We start from the raw sequence: 21,260 nt of genomic DNA on the forward strand, positions 1-21,260 counted from the left end.
GAGCTGTAAGGAGCTCAGAGAGCTGTGACTCCTGAAGGAACTGTCTAGGTTGCAGACGGTGGTCTGGGCCTAGAGGAGTCAGACCCTCGGTCGCAGGGGATTGTGGCGAGGTGCTTGGACCTGTCGAGGAGGATAGCCGGCAGCCTAGCACTATCACCGGTCTGGGATTGAAGAGACGATGGGGTACACGGACCCTAGATCGGGAAGTAGCTTCAAGCTACCTGACAATTCACCTGAGGAGAACAGAGCCTTTAAGATCTGTTCCCACCCCCTCCAGAATCGGGGCATTAGCGCAACGAGATGAATAGGACTTTCCAATCCAAAACGGTCCAGAAAATCCCAAGCGTGAGCCCTGAGAGCAAGCTCACATAATTAGCCATAGTGGGGAGTGGGGCCCGGCTAGTTCCATACTAACGGGCCACCAAGTTGAAGTCAAGCTAAGTGCTGGGAGGCAGGTTATGGATCACTAGGCAATAGTGATGAGCGAGCATGCTTGTAACTACTCGGTACTCGCACGAGTATCACTGTACTCGGGCTACTCGGCGGGTACCGAGTAATTTTGCAATACTCGTGCTTTACTCGTGGTCGTCATCCCTGCATGTTGGCGCTCTTTTGAGAGCCAGCCCTCATGCAGGGATTGGCTGGCAGACCACTGCAATGCCACAGCCCTGTTAGTTGTGGAATTGCAGTGATTGGCCGGCCTGCACAGCGTGACCGAGCCTTTATACCGGCCGGCGCGCGGTGCTCTGTACACAGCCATCTCATATTCCCTGCTTTCCACGCCCACAGGCGCCTATGATTGGTTGCAGTGAGACACTCCCCCACGCTGAGTGACAGGTGTCACACTGCACCCAATCACAGCAGCCGGTGGGCGTGTCTATACTGTGCAGTAAAATAAATAAATAAATAATTAAAAAAACGGCATGCGGTTCCCCCCAATTTTAATACCAGCCAGATAAAGCCATACAGCTGAAGGCTGGTATTCTCAGGATGGGGAGCCCCACGTTATGGGGAGCCCCCCACCCTAACAATATCAGTCAGCAGCTGGCCAGAATTGCCGCATACATTATATGCGACAGTTCTGGGGCTGTACCCGGCTCTTCCCGATTTACCCTGGTGCGTTGGCAAATCGGGGTAATAAGGAGTTATTGGCAGCCCATAGCTGCCAATAAGTCCTAGATTAATCATGTCATGCGTCTATGAGACACCTTCCATGATTAATCTGTAAGTTACAGTAAATAAACACACACACCCGAAAAATCCTTTATTAGAAATAAAAACACACACATATACCCTGGTTCACCACTTTAATCAGCCCGAAAAAGCCCTCCTTGTCCGGCGTAATCCAGGATGATCCAGCGTCGCATCCAGCGCTGCTGCATGGAGGTGACCGGAGCCGCAGCAGACACAGCCGCTCCGGTCACCTCCACGCAGCAAATGAACACAGCCGCGCGATCAGCTGCTGTCACTGAGGTTACCCGCGGCCACCGGTGCATCCACCGGTGGCCGCGGGTAACCTCAGTGACAGCAGCTGATCGCGCGGCTGTGTTCATTTGCTGTGTGGAGGTGACCGGAGCGGCTGTGTGTGCTGCGGCTCCGGTCACCTCCATGGAGCAGCGCTGCATGCGACGCTGGATCATCCTGGATTACGCCGGACAAGGAGGGCTTTTTCGGGCTGATTAAAGTGGTGAACCAGGGTATATGTGTGTGTTTTTATTTCTAATAAAGGATTTTTTCTGGTGTGTGTGTGTTTATTTACTGTAACTTACAGATTAATCATGGAGGGTGTCTCATAGACGCCTGACATGATTAATCTAGGACTTATTGGCAGCTATGGGCTGCCAATAACTCCTTATTACCCCGATTTGCCAACGCACCAGGGCAAATCGGGAAGAGCCGGGTACAGTCCCAGAACTGTCGCATATAATGTATGCGGCAATTCTGGGCGGCTGTTGGCTGATATTGTTAGGGTGGGGGGCTCCCCATAACGTGGAGCTCCCCATCCTGAGAATACCAGCCTTCAGCCGTATGGCTTTATCTGGCTGGTTTTAAAAATGGGGGGAACCGCACGCCGTTTTTTTTAATTATTTATTAATTTTAATTATTAATTTTAATTATTTATTAAATAATTAAAAAAAACGGCGTGCGGTTCCCCCCATTTTTAAAACCAGCCAGATAAAGCCATACGGCTGAAGGCTGGTATTCTCAGGATGGGGAGCTCCACGTTATGGGGAGCCCCCCACCCTAACAATATCAGCCAACAGCCGCCCAGAATTGCCGCATACATTATATGCGACAGTTCTGGGACTGTACCCGGCTCTTCCCGATTTACCCTGGTGCGTTGGCAAATCGGGGTAATAAGGAGTTAATGGCAGCCCATAGCTGCCACTAAATCCTAGATTAATCATGTCAGGCGTCTCCCCGAGATTCCTTCCATGATTAATCTGTAAATTACAGTTAAAAAACACACACACCCGAAAAATCCTTTATTAGAAATAAAAAACACTAACAAAGTCCCTCATTACCAATTTATTAACCCCGACAAACCCTCCATGTCCGGCGTACTCCACGGACTCCGGCGTCGCGTCCAGCTCTGCTGCATGGAAGTGACAGGAGCTGCAGAAGACACCGCCGCTCCGGTCACCTCCACGCAGCTAATGAAGACAGCCGTGCGATCAGCTGAGCTGTCACTGAGGTTACCCGCTGTCACTGGATCCAGTGACGGCGGGTAACCTCAGTGACAGCTCAGCTGATCGCGCTACTCACCTCATTTGCTGCGTGGAAGTGACCGGAGCGGCGGTGTTTTCTGCAGCTCCGGTCACCTCTATGCAGCAGCGCAGGATGCGACGCTGGAACATCCTGGATGACGCCGGACATGGAGGGCTTTTTGGGGCTGATTAAAGTGGTGAACCAGGGAATGTGTGTGTGTTTTTTATTTCTAATAAAGGATTTTTCGGGTGTGTGTGTTTATTTACTGTAACTTACAGATTAATCATGGAGGGTGTCTCATAGACGCCTGACATGATTAATCTAGGATTTAGTGGCAGCTATGGGCTGCCATTAACTCCTTATTACCCCGATTTGCCAAAGCACCAGGGCAAATCGGGAAGAGCCGGGTACAGCCCCAGAACTGTCGCATATAATGTATGCGGCAATTCTGGGCGGCTGCTGACTGATATTGTTAGGCTGGGGGGCTCCCCATAACGTGGAGCTCCCCATCCTGAGAATACCAGCCTTCAGCCGTATGGCTTTATCTGGCTGGCATTAAAATGGGGGGGGACCGCACGCCGTTTTTTTTAATTATTTATTAATTTATTTTACTGCACAGTATAGACACGCCCACCGGCTGCTGTGATTGGGTGCAGTGTGACACCTGTCACTCAGCGTGGGGGCGTGTCTCACTGCAACCAATCATAGGCACCGGTGGGCGGGGAAAGCAGGGAATAGGAGATTGTTTAATGAGCGGCCGGCTTTTTCAAAATAGTAAAAGCCGCCGGTCACCTCCACGCAGCTAATGAAGGGAATAGCGCGATCAGCTGCTGTCAGTCAGGTAACTCCCGGCCACCGCTGGATCCAGCGGTGGCCGCGATTAACCTCAGTGACAGCAGCTGATCGCTATACTCACCTCAGTTGGTGCATGGAGCTGACTGGAGCGGCGGTGAGTAGCGCGATCAGCTGAGCTGTCACTGAGGTTACCCGCGGCCACCGCTGCATCCACCGCTGGATCCAGGTAACCTCAGTGACAGCTCAGCTGATCGCTATACTCATCTCATTAGCTGCGTGGAGGTGACCGGAGCGGCGGTGTCTTCTGCAGCTCCTGTCACTTCCATGCAGCAGAGCTGGACGCGACGCTGGAGGACTGTGGAGTACGCCGGACATGGAGGGTTTGTCGGGGTTAATAAATTGGTAATGAGGGACTTTGTTAGTGTTTTTTATTTCTAATAAAGGATTTTTCGGGTGTGTGTGCTTTTTAACTGTAATTTACAGATTAATCATGGAAGGAATCTCGGGGAGACGCCTGACATGATTAATCTAGGATTTAGTGGCAGCTATGGGCTGCCATTAACTCCTTATTACCCCGATTTGCCAACGCACCAGGGTAAATCGGGAAGAGCCGGGTACAGCCCCAGAACTGTCGCATCTAATGTATGCGGCAATTCTGGGCGGCTGCTGACTGATATTGTTAGGGTGGGGGGCTCCCCATAACGTGGAGCTCCCCATCCTGAGAATACCAGCCTTCAGCCGTATGGCTTTATCTGGCTGGTATTAAAATTGGGGGGACCGCATGCCGTTTTTTTTAATTATTTAATTATTTATTTCACTGCACAGTATACACACACCGGCTGCTGTGATTGGGTGCAGTGTGACACCTGTCACTCAGCGTGGGGGCGTGTCTCACTGCAACCAATCATAGGCACCGAAAAGCAGGACAGCAGGGAATAGGAGATTGATTAATGAGCGGCCGGCTTTTTCAAAAGAGGAAAAGCCACCGGAGTTTGAACAGCTGTGCAGCGCCGCGGCAGTGATCGGGGAACGGTAAGTAAGAGAGGGGGGAGAATGACCGACAGACTGTGAGAGGGGGACAGACAAGACAGAGAGAGACAGACCGACGGACTGAGGGAGATAGAATAAAAAAAAAAAAAATGACCGACATCGCTAGTAAAAAGCACAAAACGTGCGTTTTGGACATCGGAGTGCCACACAAGGTTTTCATGTAAAATCTTTCATGTATTAATCTCAAAAAGTAACATACACCAGCTCTATCTCACTATTGGGTATGTGCCCTTAACATTTCCGCCATGAAAATTCATTTTGGTGTCATTTTGGAAGGTTTTCTGGTGAGTCCGTAAAAATGGCGTAAAACTCGGACAAAATTGTTCACATCTGTGACTTTTGAGTGATAAATGCTTCAAGGGGTCTTCCCCATGCTGATGCCATGTCATTTGAGCACTCTTCTGAGACTTTTGTGACATTTTTAGGGTTTCTACATGCTGCCGGGGGGTCATTTCACAAAAATACTCGGGTCTCCCATAGGATAACATTGGGCTCGGTGCTCGGGCCGAGTACACGAGTATCTTGGGAGGCTCGGCCCGAGCTTCGAGCACCCGAGCTTTTTAGTACTCGCTCATCACTACGGCAACACTATTGGGGATGGGACCCGGACGAGCTCCCCTCAGCGGCAGCGGTACCCAGAGACTTGGTTTACCCAGTTGTCAGTGTCTGCTTATGAACTGAGTGAGTACGAGACTGACCCCTGCACCCCTCAGCACCCCTCACCGAGTCCCGGGCATCCCCCTACCCATGGAGGGTTACGACACCTTCATGCCCCACTTCATCATCCCGGGTACTCCCAGCGGCAGCGACGGTACTCCCCAAATTACCGTACACCACGGGTGGCGTCACGAACTACATATCAACTTCCCTGTAATGACCCCTCTCATTTGAGTGGCCGCACGACTTCTGGGTCCGGAGAACCTCAAGCCACAGCAAACCCGGATCTGAGCAGCTCGGCTTCTTCAATGTGGTGGCACACCTCAAATTCCTGGCGTCACGAACAGGATACGAGCAGGACCCACTTACCTGGGTGATGTGCGCCTTGAAAATCAAAACCGCGAGTCAAGAGTCTCGTTTCTCGCTATTTCTGCCATCTTCCGCCATCTTTTGGCGCCAAAACCCTGTCTTCTCGACCAAAAGCACGCAAAGCCAAAGCCCCGCCCTTCATCCTGAGAGTCAGCCTAGAACCGGAAGTTGCCAGAGGGCCACAGCAAAGCAGTGAATGGTGTGCGAAAAACGAGAGGCCGTGACAGCATGTAGTAGTGGAAGAGAAGCAGGGACGCCAGGACTTTTCCATAACGTTCCTGGACCCCGCAGAGGAAAGATGGCGACTGGGCGAGACTGGTCACTGGAGCGTGCTGCTCCCGGGACCTCGATCTGGATCGAACAAGAAACGGAGCAGTTCTGCAGGAGGATGCGAACGCAGTTCTTCTTCATTCTGGACCACTGGAGGGAAGAGATGAGGAGCCTGGCAGTGGCAGTGTGAGCCCGTAAGATCGAAATCCCACGTGAGGAGCGGGTAAGCGGATACCCAGTCCCAGTTGATTCCAATAATCCGTCCGATACGGCTGTGGGATCCGGTCTGACCCCGCTCACGGCAAACACCTTACCACCGCTACCCCCGTCCTCGGCAGACGCCGAGCTGCCCAGTCCAACCCCGGCAGCGGAACCTTCAGTCCCAATTTAGGAGAAACCAGCTGCGGAGCTCCCGGATCCGTCACCCGATCAGGTCACGACAGCAGTCATCCAGACACCGGCCTGACCAGACCCGGCTGCATCATCGGGCCCGTACCTCGAGACGGAGCACCCGGACTCTGCACTCCCTGCTGCAGAGCAGTCGGTTCTTCTTCATGAAGTGGTGAAGGCGGAACCTGGCGAGCTACCAGTTCCGCCACCGCGCGGCATCCCAGTGGCTGTTGGGCCGCAGGAGTACAGCTACAACCCAAGCCAGCAAGGGAGGCAAGGCTGGACGCTGACGCCCCCTACTGGGAACGACACCAGCGAAAGATTTACCAAGAGATGACAACAGGAGATCGGCGACCAGGGGAAATTGCCACCCATACTCACCAAGAGAAGGACCACGTGAGAAATGCCGCTTCCCGAGTCCGGGGTCCGCGGTGCCACGGCCTCGTGGATCGATTTGACCCCGACCAGGGATGGGGGTTCATCCAGGAAGTGGGCCTCACAGCTGGGGTGTTTGTGTCCTGGCAGGATGTGGCAGAGCACCTCCCCAGGGGACACCCTGGGCGGAATCTGGAGCTGGAGGATATGGTCACGTATACCCGGCATTGTGGAGAGCGGGGATGGTATGCCCTGGATGTGATCAAGCAAGTGATGATGGAGAAGGAGTTTGTGTCGGCGTCCATGGTGCATAGCCATAAGGAAGCATGGCTACGAGACCTGGTTATTTAAAGTTAGAAAAGTCAAAAGAAAATCTGTGATTTCCTTTATTATTTTTCATAGTTTGTTATTTTTCTTGCATCATAGTAAACAGTAGTGTTTATAAAAGAAAAAAAATGCTGAATAATCATACCGGTTTAATCAACAGAGAATTTTACCAGATTGAAAAAAAAGTTGATATAATGTTTGCACGAGGTGCAAGGACTTCGGTTTTTTATGGTGGGTGATGGGATCCTGGATGTATGGACTGGACTGTCGCAGGAAGAGGCTGCAACAGAGTAGGTTGAGCCTCCGCTACCAACATAACTGGCAGCGTTCCATAGTTAAAGGGATGAACTCTGCCTGTTAAAGTAACGTTTAATGTGCCTCCCTAATGTGGGATGAAAAACTTGTAAATAAAATGTAATCCCTTTTTCTTGCAGTTACAAAAATAAACCTCTGGTGTCCTGTATCTCGAGGACGAGCTACGTTTAACCAAGGGGGAATGTGACGCCCCTGGACTATCAGATCATCACAGGATATTGCACAAGCTGCCCTTCCATGCAGTATTCTGCCTCACTCTTGGTTCTGGGTCCCTAACTAAATGTTGTTGCCTCCAACAGCAAACCAAACCCTAGATACACTCTGCACCACACCCACCAGACACACTAGTGTACGGCTTGAGTGGAATAAAGTTGCCTACCTGGGGGGTCAGGGAGGGGAAGTGAGGAGTGTAGAGAGTCGAGTTTGAGAGTTGAAGGAGAGAGGTTGGGAAGTAGCCCCTCGAGCTGTGAGGAGCTCAGAGGAAGTCGGGAGCGGTGACTCCTGAAGGAACTGTCTAGGTTGCAGACGGTGGTCTGGGCCTAGAGGAGTCAGACCCTCGGTTGCAGATGATTGTGGCGAGGTGCTTGGACCTGTCGAGGAGGGCAGCCGGCAGCCTAGCACTATCACTGGTCCAGGGCCGAAGACACGACGGGGTACATGGACCCTTGATCGGGGAGTAGCTTCAGGCTACCCAACAATTCACCTGAGGAGAACAGAGCCTTTAATATCTGTTCCCACCCCCTCCAGAATCGGGGCATTAGTTCAACGAGGGGGATAGGATTTTCCAATCCAAAACGGTCCAGAATATCCCAAGTGTGAGCCCTGAGAGTAAGCTCCCATACTTAGCCATAGTGGGGAACGGGGCCCAGCTAGTTCCATACTACCGGGCCACCAAGTTGAAGTCAAACTAAGTGCCAGGAGGCAGGTCACGGATCACCAGGCAACACTATTGGGGATGGGACCCGGACGAGCTCCCCTCAGCGTCAGCGGTACCCAGAGACTTGGTTTACCCTGCACTCCACAGCACCCCTCACTGAGTTCCGGGGTATCCCCCTACCCGTGGAGGGTTGCGACACCTCGCTGCCCCACTACATCACCCCGGGTACTCCCAGTGGCAACGGCGGTACTCCCCAAATTATCGTACACCACGGGTGGCGTCAAGAACTACATATCAACTCCCCTGTAAATACGCCCTTTCATTTGAGTGGTTGCACAACCCCCGGGTCTGAAGACCCTCGAGCTACAGCGAACACGGATCCGAGCAGCTCGACTACTTCCATGGGGGCAGCACACAAGCGTTTCATGGCAAATAGCCAACAGGGTCGCAAGAAGCGTGTTGGGCAAAAAGGCGCAAAATAACTGCCCATGAATTGAGGAAAATCAAGCGTGAAGCTGCTAAGATGCCATTTGCCACCAGTCTGGCCATATTTCAGAGCTGCAACGTTACTGGAGTATAAAAAAGCACAAGGTGTGCCATACTTAGGGAAATGGCCAAGGTAAGGAAGGCTGAAAAACAACCACCTTTGAACAAGAAACATAAGTTAAAACGTCAAGACTGGGCCAAGAAATATCTTAAGACTGATTTTTCAAAGGTTTTATGGACTGATGAAATGAGAGTGTTTCTTGATGGGCCAGATGAATGGGCCAGAGACTGGATCAGTAAAGGGCTGAGAGCTCCACTCCGACTCAGACACCAGCAAGGTGGAGGTGGGGTAATGCTATGGGCTTGTATTATCAAACATGAACTTGTGGGACCTTTTCGGGTTGAGGTAGGAGTGAAGCTCAACTCCCAGACCTACTTCTAGTTTCTGGAAGACAACTTCTTCAAGCAGTGGTACAGGAAGAAGTTGGTATCGTTCAAGAAAATCATGATTTTCATGCAGGATAATGCTCCATCACATACATCCAACTACTCCACAGCTTGGCTGGAAAGTAAAGGTCTAAAAGATGAAAAAATAATGACATGGCCCACTTGTTCACCTGATCTGAACCCCATAGAGAACCTGTGGCTCCTCATAAAATGTAAGAGGGACCACAGTACACCTCTTGAAACAGTGTCTGGGAGGCTGTGGTGGCTGCTGCACACAATGTTGATCGTAAACAGATCAAGCAACTGACAGAATCTATGGATGGTAGGCTGTTGAGTGTCATCATAAAGAAAGGTGGCTATATTGGTCACTAATATTTTTGGTTATGTTTTTGCATGTCAGAAATGTTCATTTCTAAATTTTGTGCAGTTATATTGGTTTACCTAGTGAAAATAAACAAGTGAGATGGGAATATATTTGGTTTTTATTAAGTTGCCTAATAATTCTGCACAGTAATAGTTACTTGCACAGACAAATATCCCCCTAAGTTAGCCAAATCTAAAAAAAAAACCACTCCAACTTCCAAAAGTATTAAACTTTCATATTTATGAGTCTTTTGGGTTGATTGAGAACATAGTTAGTGAAAAGTGATCAATAATAAAAAAAATCCTCTAAAACACAACTTACCTAATAATTCTGCACACAGTGTTTGCATTTTTTCATTATCGTTATTTTTAATGGGGCAAAAAGGAGGGTGATTTGAACATTTGTTTGTTTATTTTTTTCTAATTTTTTACAACTTTTTTTTACTCTTTACTGTTCTTAGTGGTTGCAGCATTGCTGCATATAGTGAAAATCATTGTCTCCTTTGAAGCACGGCAACAGATAGGGTTTCAAAAGATCACTGATATGACAAGTATGGAGGTCTTCGGCACAGCCCCTCCTGTCATAGCAACCCATTGGCGACCTGCAATCATTTCATGGGCGCGCTGATGACTGCTTAATATTGGTGTGTGCCCCGATGCTGGCGTGTGTCAAATGCCATTGTCAGAGTTTAACAGAGGGACTTAGCAGGTTAACAATAATAGGTTAAAGATTGTTAGAAGCAGGTCTTGGCTGTAATACATAGCCATTACCTGCTGAGTATGGGGTGACCTTACACCCACTTTCGACTTGTGCTGTATATGTGTGGCGCATGTCGTGAAAGGGTTAATATATACTACCAAAAGCCCATATATTTTAGGCATGGCTACCATAATTTCTAGACATGCACACATACATACATACTACTATTCCATCTCTTTTTTAGCCCTTTTCGACAGTGACATCAAGGTCACATGATTGTAATGTCACCAAAGGTCCTGAAGTGCTACAAAGTACAAGACCTGTGGTGACATCAGGGTCCCATGACCAATCATATGATCATGATGTCACCAAAGGTCATTAAACAGTCTCCATGTTCTCCATGCTGTAGACAGTGGGGGACCCAAGGGGGTGGGAACCTGGCCATTTGTCTAGTTTGCCCTGCCATAATGCGAGCTCCAGCCTTAATTAAGAATGACCTTCTATAACATCAGTGTACTCGATAGCTTATTTGCCCCAGAAGTGTATCCAAACATTGAAGCCTGTTTGTACAATCATACTTAATAAAAATGAGATTTCATAGTAGCCACAGGAAAATACTAACTGATATATCTTAGTTCTTATGCATTAGTTGTACATGCTACAGTTTTGAGGTGCTGGACAAAATTGGAGTTAGAATACTTAGAATTAGTACATTTTTGGCCATGTTTCTTTAATGTTCCTCACAATGAATTTCTGGCAAATTTCATCTTGAAGGAGAACAAACAGGGTATGTACTTTAAGCTATCGAAATAGTCTAATTGGGCTTTTGCATTCAAACATGATGTTTCTCTTTGGTGTCAAAATGATTATAAAACATACACTTGTAGATTCCGTGAAGTAATCAGTGTAATGTAACCATAGAAACTGGGCTCCATCTACTGTGAGTCATCCCAATATTAAAAGAATGACTCACTGTAATTGTAGGCCACCAACCTTTGTACAAGCCATAAATTCATATAAACTCCATTAGACAAAATACTTTTTTACACCCACAAATTATCTATTAACTGCAAATCAGAAGCTTATCTTATTGCATTAAAATATGTCAAATGTAATATTAGCGTTAATTACCGTAACTTACAAATATCACTTGGCTTTAAAATGACCAATAACTGTCTTTTTTCCAAGAGCATTGGAAGATTCTATGAAGATAATATCCTAAATTGTTTACCAATAACTATAGCTAACATTTTCCATTATGCTGCACTTGTTAGGACAGTACAAGGGAGCGCAACATTGTGCCAATCACCTCCTGGTTGGAGGGCATTTAAAGAGAACCAACCATGAAAATTTTCATATATAAAGTAAAGCCGGGGCTATACTGGCACTAGGATGCTGAATGTACGCATACCTTTTGTTCTGAGATTGAAGGTTTTATTTCAGAAATATGTGAAAGTAAAGTTCCAGAAATGTACTGCTATTTGATTGATAGCAGCTACAGAATAGCTAATAGGTGGTTCAGGTTTTGTTTCTTGCTAACGATTCCTGCCCCTGTTTGCTGCCTGGCCTTGGTAGATGCTAGACTCTATGGGCTCCTTCCAGGCATGAGTCATTTCTGTCATGTGGTAGGGGCGTGTTTCGAAATGTAGCCCATACCATCTATTATCTACCAAAGCCAAGTAGGAAGACAAAGGCAGGAATAGATAGCAAAACCCCTACCCACCTATTAGATATGCTCTAGCTGCTATCTATAAAATAACAGTACATATCTCTAAGTTTACTTGCACATATTTCTGAAATAAAACATCCAATCTCGGAACAAAAGGTATGTGTACATTTCGCATCCTAGCACCAGTATAGCACTGGCTTTACTTTATATATGAAAATCCTGCTGGCTGGTTCTCTTTAAGCTCTCCAACAAGACACTACTGTAAATCAAATCTTAAAATCAGCTTGATTTTATTTACAGGTCTATCAACAGAGCAGCAATTTAAATTTTAATGCTGAAACATTTTAACAGGATACAGCAATAGCATCAGACACAGCTTCCTCAACCCAATGGTGAAATGAAGTGTGCATATGCCTGCACCACCGCCGGTACCCTACGCAACATGGTCGAGGCAGTAGATGTGGGCAAGGTACTCCCCATGGTATGCCCCGCCATGCTACAAGAAAATGGAGAACAAGGTGCAACAATAAACATTTTTTTACTAATGAGGTTTTTTTATATAAACTATGCACATCAGATAATAGGTACAATCCTTCACATGACTAAACATAGACTTATCCAGATTTCCATTTTTACAAGGTCTTATGCTAACTCCATAATACATATATATCTGACAGAGGGAGGAGTAATTACGCATTTATAATATGCAAAAAGATTTTTATTGGTGCAATATAAATTCAAAAATACAATACAATTGTATAAAAACACATTAAAAGCTTGAAGTATTACAGTGTATGATACACAATGAAGGAGATTTGGAACACTATGCAGGTTATAGATAACTGTGGCTTTATAATAATACCGCTTATTACAACAGCAGTGTGCCGTTACTTTGTGTCTGTGCGACTTTTAACAATAGTGGGTGTCCACCCTTGCTGTGAACTCAGAGCAGCACTGGTGCTAAGGCTTGTAAATTTCTATCAATATAAACACATAGTGTGAGCCCGCATATAGTGCATACCTCTGTTAGAACATAACGTGTGCAGCAGTCACATATAACAAAGTTATCATTTAAATGAGGTCAAATAGTTTAGGATCATACCCATATTAGTAACTTCCACGTGTTGTCTCCTGTGCCCCGATGCGCATTTCACATCGTGCTTCTTCAGGGGGCTGCTAGATAATCGGTACCCCACATCTTATAAAGACGAACATTCACTTAAGCCAGCTGGCAGTCATTAGCGGTGCACGCATGCCGCCATCCGATCACCCCTCCAGGCCCGCCGCTCGTCAGCGGCGAAGACGTGCGCGCGCCGACTCCAAAAGTCAGCGCACACACGTCAACCCCATAGACAGCGGCGCGATCCGGGACTAGGGACCGGAGTGCGGCAGGCGCGCGCACAGGACCGCAAGTAACGCTACATATCAGTATGTGTGAATTCAAATTAACCAGTCAAAGTGCCGTACCTTATAAAAATATTGCACATACAATATACATAAACAATATATCAGATCATCAAATTTATAAACACTCGGACAATTGATATATATCATATAATTATTTTTTAGTGCTGACGAATAGCATTATACATACACTCCTCCCTATCAGTAGCAGGGAGCGTACATGCAACTCTTCAAAAGTGACAGAAGTGTCAAAAAAGTTGAATTATTATTAGAATTATATGGGTTGCATGCAGCGCTCCCTGACAGTGGCAGAGAGGAGCCACATATATATTTTTAATGACTAAGGGCACACTGTATATACATGTTTCAAGGAAGATAACAAAAAAGCATGTCGGGTGTACCCCTCTTTGACAATGGCAAAAGACATATAGTTCACACCATCAATTAACAGTGATGAAAAGCACTCCATAGGGAAGATAAGTAGCATATCATATATGCAGTCCCTGTAAATTGGCTGCAGTTGGAATTTTTTGTAGAAGTGAAGAATTGTCCACATTGGACGGTGAATGCAGCCTCAATGATGCTTGGGGGAAACATAAACTGTAATAAAGATTAAAAGAAAATAAAAAGCCGATTAAAAAAGTGAAAACGGAACTCAATGGAGAAAGACGTTACAATCAGATATTTAATTCACTATCGGTGGGATTGATAAATGGTATCTAGTTTCAGAAATATAATAGGGCATAAACTAGAGAAAACAGGCAAATGAATTTGTTTCATTTAGTCCCAATGGGGACATTGTTCCCAGCATTGTGATCCATTTACACTCTTGCTGCAATAACTTCCTTTTAATATTACCACCTCTAATTCCTATAGTTACATGTTCTATTCCTCTCACTCTGAAGGATCGAGGGTCACTATTATGCTTCAGTTTATAATGTCGGGGGATTGTCTTCAGTTCTTCAAAGTTTGTAATGTTTTTAGCAGCGATAATGTCCCTAACATGCTCCCTAGTTCTCACCCTCAATTGCCGGGATGTCAGGCCTATATATATGAGCCCACATCCACAGGTGGCATAGTATATAACCTGAGTTGTTGAACAGGTTATATATTGGTGAATTTTGAACTCTTTATCTCCCATAGATGATCTAAAGGTTTTGGTCCTAAGTATATTAGTACAGGCTATACAGTCACCACAAGGATAACAACCTTTTATTGGAGGGCCTGGGCAGAAAGGTTTCTGAATATTTGCCACATAGTGGCTCCTAACCAATAAATCTTTAAGGTTTTTCCCTCTCCTGAAGGTCATCTGGGGATAGTTCAATAAGTAGGTCTGTAGACTGGGCTCAGTGTGTAGAATGGGCCAGTGCCGCTGCAGAATCTCTCTTACCTTGTTGCATTGTGGATTAAAGGTAGTGATAAATCGGATACCATTTGTCTCATTTTGAGGTTTGAGTGAAGGTTGTAATAATGATTCGCGCGTGGATTTCTTGGCTCTATTATAACCCTGTTTGATGGACCTCCTGCTGTAACCTCGTGACTGAAATCGCTCTTTGAGTAAATCCGCTTGATTTTCAAATTTTTGCAAGGTGGAGCAGATGCGTCTCATCCTCAAGTATTGCCCAACTGGGATGGCTTTGATGGTGCTATGGTGGTGGCTAGACTCTGCATGCAACAGGGAATTTACCGCAGTGGGCTTCCTGAACAGATCGGTCTGTATTCGTCTGTTCATATCAATTTCAATCTTAATATCCAGGACGTTCACCGACTCCCTGCTGCACACATGAGTGAGCTTGATGTTAAGATTATTTGTGTTAAGGTATTTCATGAACTGCTGGAGTCCGTCCCCACTCCCTTGCCAAATAAATAAAATATCATCTATGTATCTAAGCCAGAGGGGCACATGGTCCATGGCCTGCGCGCCCTCGCCCCCCCACAAACCTCTTTCCCAAAACCCCAGAAAGAGGTTTGCAAACGAAGGCGCGCAGGCCGCCCCCATCGCGGTGCCCCTCCTCTGTAGGTAATGTTGTTCTTTAAACGAAAAATAATTATGTGTGAGGACGAACTCCAGCAGCCCAAGAACCAATTCACATGTGGGGCCATCCCAGTTGCTGCCACCGAGGAAGAAACGCACCGCCTCCAAACCCTGCTCATGATCAATACACGTGTAGAGCGACTCCACATCTGCAGTCACGAGGTACATATCTTCCTCAAGGTGTATTCCATCAATTCTGGTGAGTACGTCCGTGGTGTCACGGACGTACGATGGTAAAGCCTCAGCCAAGGGTTTTAAATAAAAATCCACGAACTTACTTACTGGATCATTCAGGCCTTCCAGGCCTGACACTATGGGTCTCCCTGGTGGTTCAGTGGCGTTTTTATGAACCTTGGGTATAAAATAAATTGTAGGTGTTCTAGGGAATTTAACAGTAAGGCCATCATAGATATTTTTTGGAATTATTCCCTGTGTGAACGCATCGTATAGCATCAGGTCGAGTTCTGCTGCATATGCCCCTGTGGGATTCATGGGTAGCTTTGTATAAGTTGTTCTATCTCTCAGTTGTTTTAGGGCCTCTCTCTCATACATCGTTTTAGGCCATATCACGATGTTCCCTCCCTTGTCCGCCGGTTTTATGACAATGTCATCCATTGCTTGTAATTCATGTAGGGCATTGCGCTCAGCCCTTGTGAGATTGTCACCGCTTCGCGCCGTGGAGACCTCCCTCAGATCACGGATAACCAGATCTGTGAAGATCTCCACAGCAGGACTCAACGACAAGGGGGGGGAACGTCTGTGATTTTGGATACAAGTGTTTAGGGTATTTACCTTGGCTAGAGCTGTCCTGCTCATCCAAAAGTGAGCTCAAATTCCTCAGAGTTTCTTCCTCCATCAGAGTCTCTGGCATGATCATGGATGCATCGGACTTCTTATGGTGTAGTTTTTTTAAAATCAGCTTCCTTGAGAAGAGGTTAATGTCCTTTATGGCTGTGAAAAGATCAAAACCGTTAGTTGGAGCAAAGGTTAACCCTCTCTCAAGTAACTGCCTTTGTGGAGATGTTAATTTGTGTTCAGACAAATTAATTACCTGTAACTTGTTGGGGTTGTTCTTCCTATACCCTTTTCTTTGTGTTCAGATTGACATATTTCTGTCTGAATCATTGAATCTCCTGTCCGTGGATCTCAAGATCATGCCATTACTCACTGTGGATTCTTGATTGATTGAACCCTCATTGGACGTGCAGGACGTTTGTGAGCTCGTTCTAGATCTGGCACTTTTCCATTTTCCTCTTTGCTTTCTTTGCCACCTGTACATGTTGTTCTGGTTCCGATCTAAGGTGTCTCTTTGGAATTTTTTTGTTTTAACCTCATATATCTCCTTTTCCCATTTGTTGGATTCCTCCTCAATTTCTGCATTAAATTTGGTTAGTGCTTCACTAGATAAGTTTTCATTCAGTTTTTTCTGTATTAATTCTATTTCTATATCCATTTCACTGACCGTTTGTTTATTCAATTGTATGAGCAAATCCATAAATTCCCTTGAACAGGAGGTGGCTGCCTCTTCCCATTTATTCCTGAATGACTCATCTAACACCTCAAATGCTGGGAACACCTGAACTCTCAGTGGTATTAGTTTTTTCTCAAGGTATTTCTCAAGAAATGCCCTATTCCACCAAATCCTCATTCTTTTACATAATAATTCCTTATATCTGTGTATAGATTTTTGTATTTCTCCATTGTCCTCCATTGGCACTGTTGTGGACTCATCACTGAATACTTCATTCATTCTTGTGAGCCAAACTTTTTCCCTGGCTCGGTAATCCATTTTGTTTTTACTGGATGCTGTGGATAACACAGTACACATTACTAAACATAGACTTATCCAGATTTCCATTTTTACAAGGTCTTATGCTAACTCCATAATACATATATATCTGACAGAGGGAGGAGTAATTACGCATTTATAATATGCAAAAAGATTTTTATTGGTGCAATATAAATTCAAAAATACAATACAATTGTATAAAAACACATTAAAAGCTTGAAGTATTACAGTGTATGATACACAATGTAGGAGATTTGGAACACTATGCAGGTTATAGATAACTGTGGCTTTATAATATTACCGCTTATTACAACAGCAGTGTGCCGTTATTTTGTGTCTGTGCGACTGTTAACAATAGTGGGTGTCCACCCTTGCTGTGAACTCAGAGCAGCACTGGTGCTAAGGCTTGTAAATTTCTATCAATATAAACACATAGTGTGAGCCCGCATATAGTGCATACCTCTGTTAGAACATAACGTGTGCAGCAGTCACATATAACAAAGTTATCATTGAAATGAGGTCAAATAGTTTAGGATCATACCCATATTAGTAACTTCCACGTGTTGTCTCCTGTGCCCCGATGCGCATTTCACATCGTGCTTCCTCAGGGGGCTGCTAGATAATCGGCACCCCACATCTTATAAAGACGAACATTCACTTAAGCCAGCTGGCAGTCATTAGCGGCGCACGCATGCCGCCGTCCGATCACCCCTCCAGGCCCGCCGCTCGTCAGCGGCGAAGACGTGCGCGTGCCGACTCCAAAAGTCAGCGCACACACGTCAACCCAATAAACAGTGGCGCGATCCGGGACTAGGGACCGGAGTGCGGCAGGCGCGCGCACAGGACCGCAAGTAACACTACATATCAGTATGTGTGAATTCAAATTAACCAGTCAAAGTGCCGTACCTTATAAAAATATTGCACATACAATATACATAAACAATATATCAGATCATCAAATTTATAAACACTCGGACAATTGATATATATCATATAATTATTTTTTAGTGCTGACGAATAGCATTATACATACACTCCTCCCTATCAGTAGCAGGGAGCGTACATGCAACTCTTCAAAAGTGACAGAAGTGTCAAAAAAGTTGAATTATTATTATAATTATATGGGTTGCATGCAGCGCTCCCTGACAGTGGCAGAGAGGAGCCACATATATATTTTTAATGACTAAGGGCACACTGTATATACATCTTTCAAGGAAGATAACAAAAAAGCATGTCGGGTGTACCCCTCTTTGACAATGGCAAAAGACATATAGTTCACACCATCAATTAACAGTGATGAAAAGCACTCCATAGGGAAGATAAGTAGCATATCATATATGCAGTCCCTGTAAATTGGCTGCAGTTGAAATTTTTTGTAGAAGTGAAGAATTGTCCACATTGGACGGTGAATGCAGCCTCAATGATGCTTGGGGGAAACATAAACTGTAATAAAGATTAAAAGAAAATAAAAAGCCGATTAAAAAAGTGAAAACGGAACTCAATGGAGAAAGACGTTACAATCAGATATTTAATTCACTATCGGTGGGATTGATAAATGGTATCTAGTTTCAGAAATATAATAGGGCATAAACTAGAGAAAACAGGCAAATGAATTGCCTCTCTAGTTTATGCCCTATTATATTTCTGAAACTAGATACCATTTATCAATCCCACTGATAGTGAATTAAATATCTGATTGTAACGTCTTTCTCCATTGAGTTCCGTTTTCACTTTTTTAATCGGCTTTTTATTTTCTTTTAATCTTTATTACAGTTTATGTTTCCCCCAAGCATCATTGAGGCTGCATTCACCGTCCAATGTGAACAATTCTTCACTTCTACAAAAAATTCCAACTGCAGCCAATTTACAGGGACTGCATATATGATATGCTACTTATCTTCCCTATGGAGTGCTTTTCATCACTGTTAATTGATGGTGTTAACTATATGTCTTTTGCCATTGTCAAAGAGGGGTACACCCGACATGCTTTTTTATCTTCCTTGAAAGATGTATATACAGTGTGCCCTTAGTCATTAAAAATATATATGTGGCTCCTCTCTGCCACTGTCAGGGAGCGCTGCATGCAACCCATATAATTCTAATAATAATTCAACTTTTTTGACACTTTTGTCACTTTTGAAGAGTTGCATGTACGCTCCCTGCTACTGATAGGGAGGAGTGTATGTATAATGCTATTCGTCATCACTAAAAAATAATTATATGATATATATCAATTGTCCGAGTGTTTATAAATTTGATGATCTGATATATTGTTTATGTATATTGTATGTGCAATATTTTTATAAGGTACGGCACTTTGACTGGTTAATTTGAATTCACACATACTGATATGTAGCGCTACTTGCGGTCCTGTGCGCGCGCCTGCCGCACTCCGGTCCCTAGTCCCGGATCGCGCCGCTGTCTATGGGGTTGACGTGTGTGCGCTGACTTTTGGAGTCGGCGCGCGCACGTCTTCGCCGCTGCCGAGCGGCGGGCCTGGAGGGGTGATCGGACGGCGGCATGCGTGCGCCGCTAATGACTGCCAGCTGGCTTAAGTGAATGTTCGTCTTTATAAGATGTGGGGTGCCGATTATCTAGCAGCCCCCTGAGGAAGCACGATGTGAAATGCGCATCGGGGCACAGGAGACAACACGTGGAAGTTACTAATATGGGTATGATCCTAAACTATTTGACCTCATTTAAATGATAACTTTGTTATATGTGACTGCTGCACATGTTATGTTCTAACAGAGGTATGCACTATATGCGGGCTCACACTATGTGTTTATATTGATAGAAATTTACAAGCCTTAGCACCAGTGCTGCTATGAGTTCACAGCAAGGGTGGACACCCACTATTGTTAACAGTCGCACAGACACAAAGTAACGGCACACTGCTGTTGTAATAAGCGGTAATATTATAAAGCCACAGTTATCTATAACCTGCATAGTGTTCCAAATCTCCTTCATTGTGTATCATACACTGTAATACTTCAAGCTTTTAATATGTTTTTTTTCTACAATTGTATTGTATTTTTGAATTTATATTGCACCAATAAAAATCTTTTTGCATATTATAAATGCGTAATTACTCCTCCCTCTGTCAGATATAAATCCTTCACATGAGTTGTTTCACTTGCAATAGGCAGGCATGGGCCCTTCTTGGTTACATGAAGTCACACTTCATTTTCATTGCACTTTATGCTCTTACATCTCATGACAATCCAGCCAACAATTATGGGAGACTTTTTCTTCCCCTGTGAGGGCCACATGGTTCGAGTTAACACTACAGCCACTCACAGCTACTCTAATTTCCCAACTGATTGATGAGGACCCTGTACCTTAGGGTACATTGATACGACTCCTCACTACATTCTTGAAAGATCACTATTCTCCATAAGAGAATGTATGTTCAAATATAGTGACCCTAGTTACATTTCAATATGGACAAGTCAGCTTCCTTTCACCATAAAAAAACTATTACTAATGTCCTGCTGACACACTTTCTTCTCGTTCTATCCCCCTTTACATGGGCCTTCTACTTCCCCTGGGTTTAGTTCCATACCATTTAATCGGCCTCCCTGGCCTGCATTATGGTCTATGGAATATTTTGCTCTATCGAATGTTCCCATCTATCAAATATCTCATTATATTTCCTCGGTCCTTAGAACATATTATTTGATGTATGGCTCTCCCTTTTCTTTGCACAACAAGCCTCTTTTACATTCAGTTCTGCAAATAATTAGAACTTAGGTCTATTTCGTCTGAATGAGTCCATGAAATAAAGAAACCTGACCGCAATCAGCTTCAGTGCCGGGGATACTTTATTTGAAGGTCAAAGGTGCAGAGTAAAAGAGGCGAGAGGAGACCTGGATGCGGGGTCCCTCACCTGAGGACGATGGCCGTTTCGCCTGCCAATCAGGCTTCTACGGGTCCACATGTGAGAACGAACCTCCACTCCTTAAAAAGGGGAGGGCACCCAGGTCACGTCACCACACATAAAAACAGGGGGAATGTCAACAGTATTTTAACACTTTCAACACTGTGCAAAAATCATTAAAAGTGTGCATATTTATACCATATCATAGTTTAAAAACAAACATACAATAAAACAAGAAAAGGCACTGGAAAAGGTGAAATACAATAACATACCAAAATTCTGGCTGAATGTAAACGTAGTAATTTATAAGAACACTGTCATATCATTGCGGTCGTTTAACCCTAAATTACCCT

Source organism: Anomaloglossus baeobatrachus, chromosome 6 (assembly GCF_048569485.1).
Source record: "Anomaloglossus baeobatrachus isolate aAnoBae1 chromosome 6, aAnoBae1.hap1, whole genome shotgun sequence".
In the NCBI taxonomy this organism is placed as follows: Eukaryota; Metazoa; Chordata; class Amphibia; order Anura; family Aromobatidae; genus Anomaloglossus; species Anomaloglossus baeobatrachus.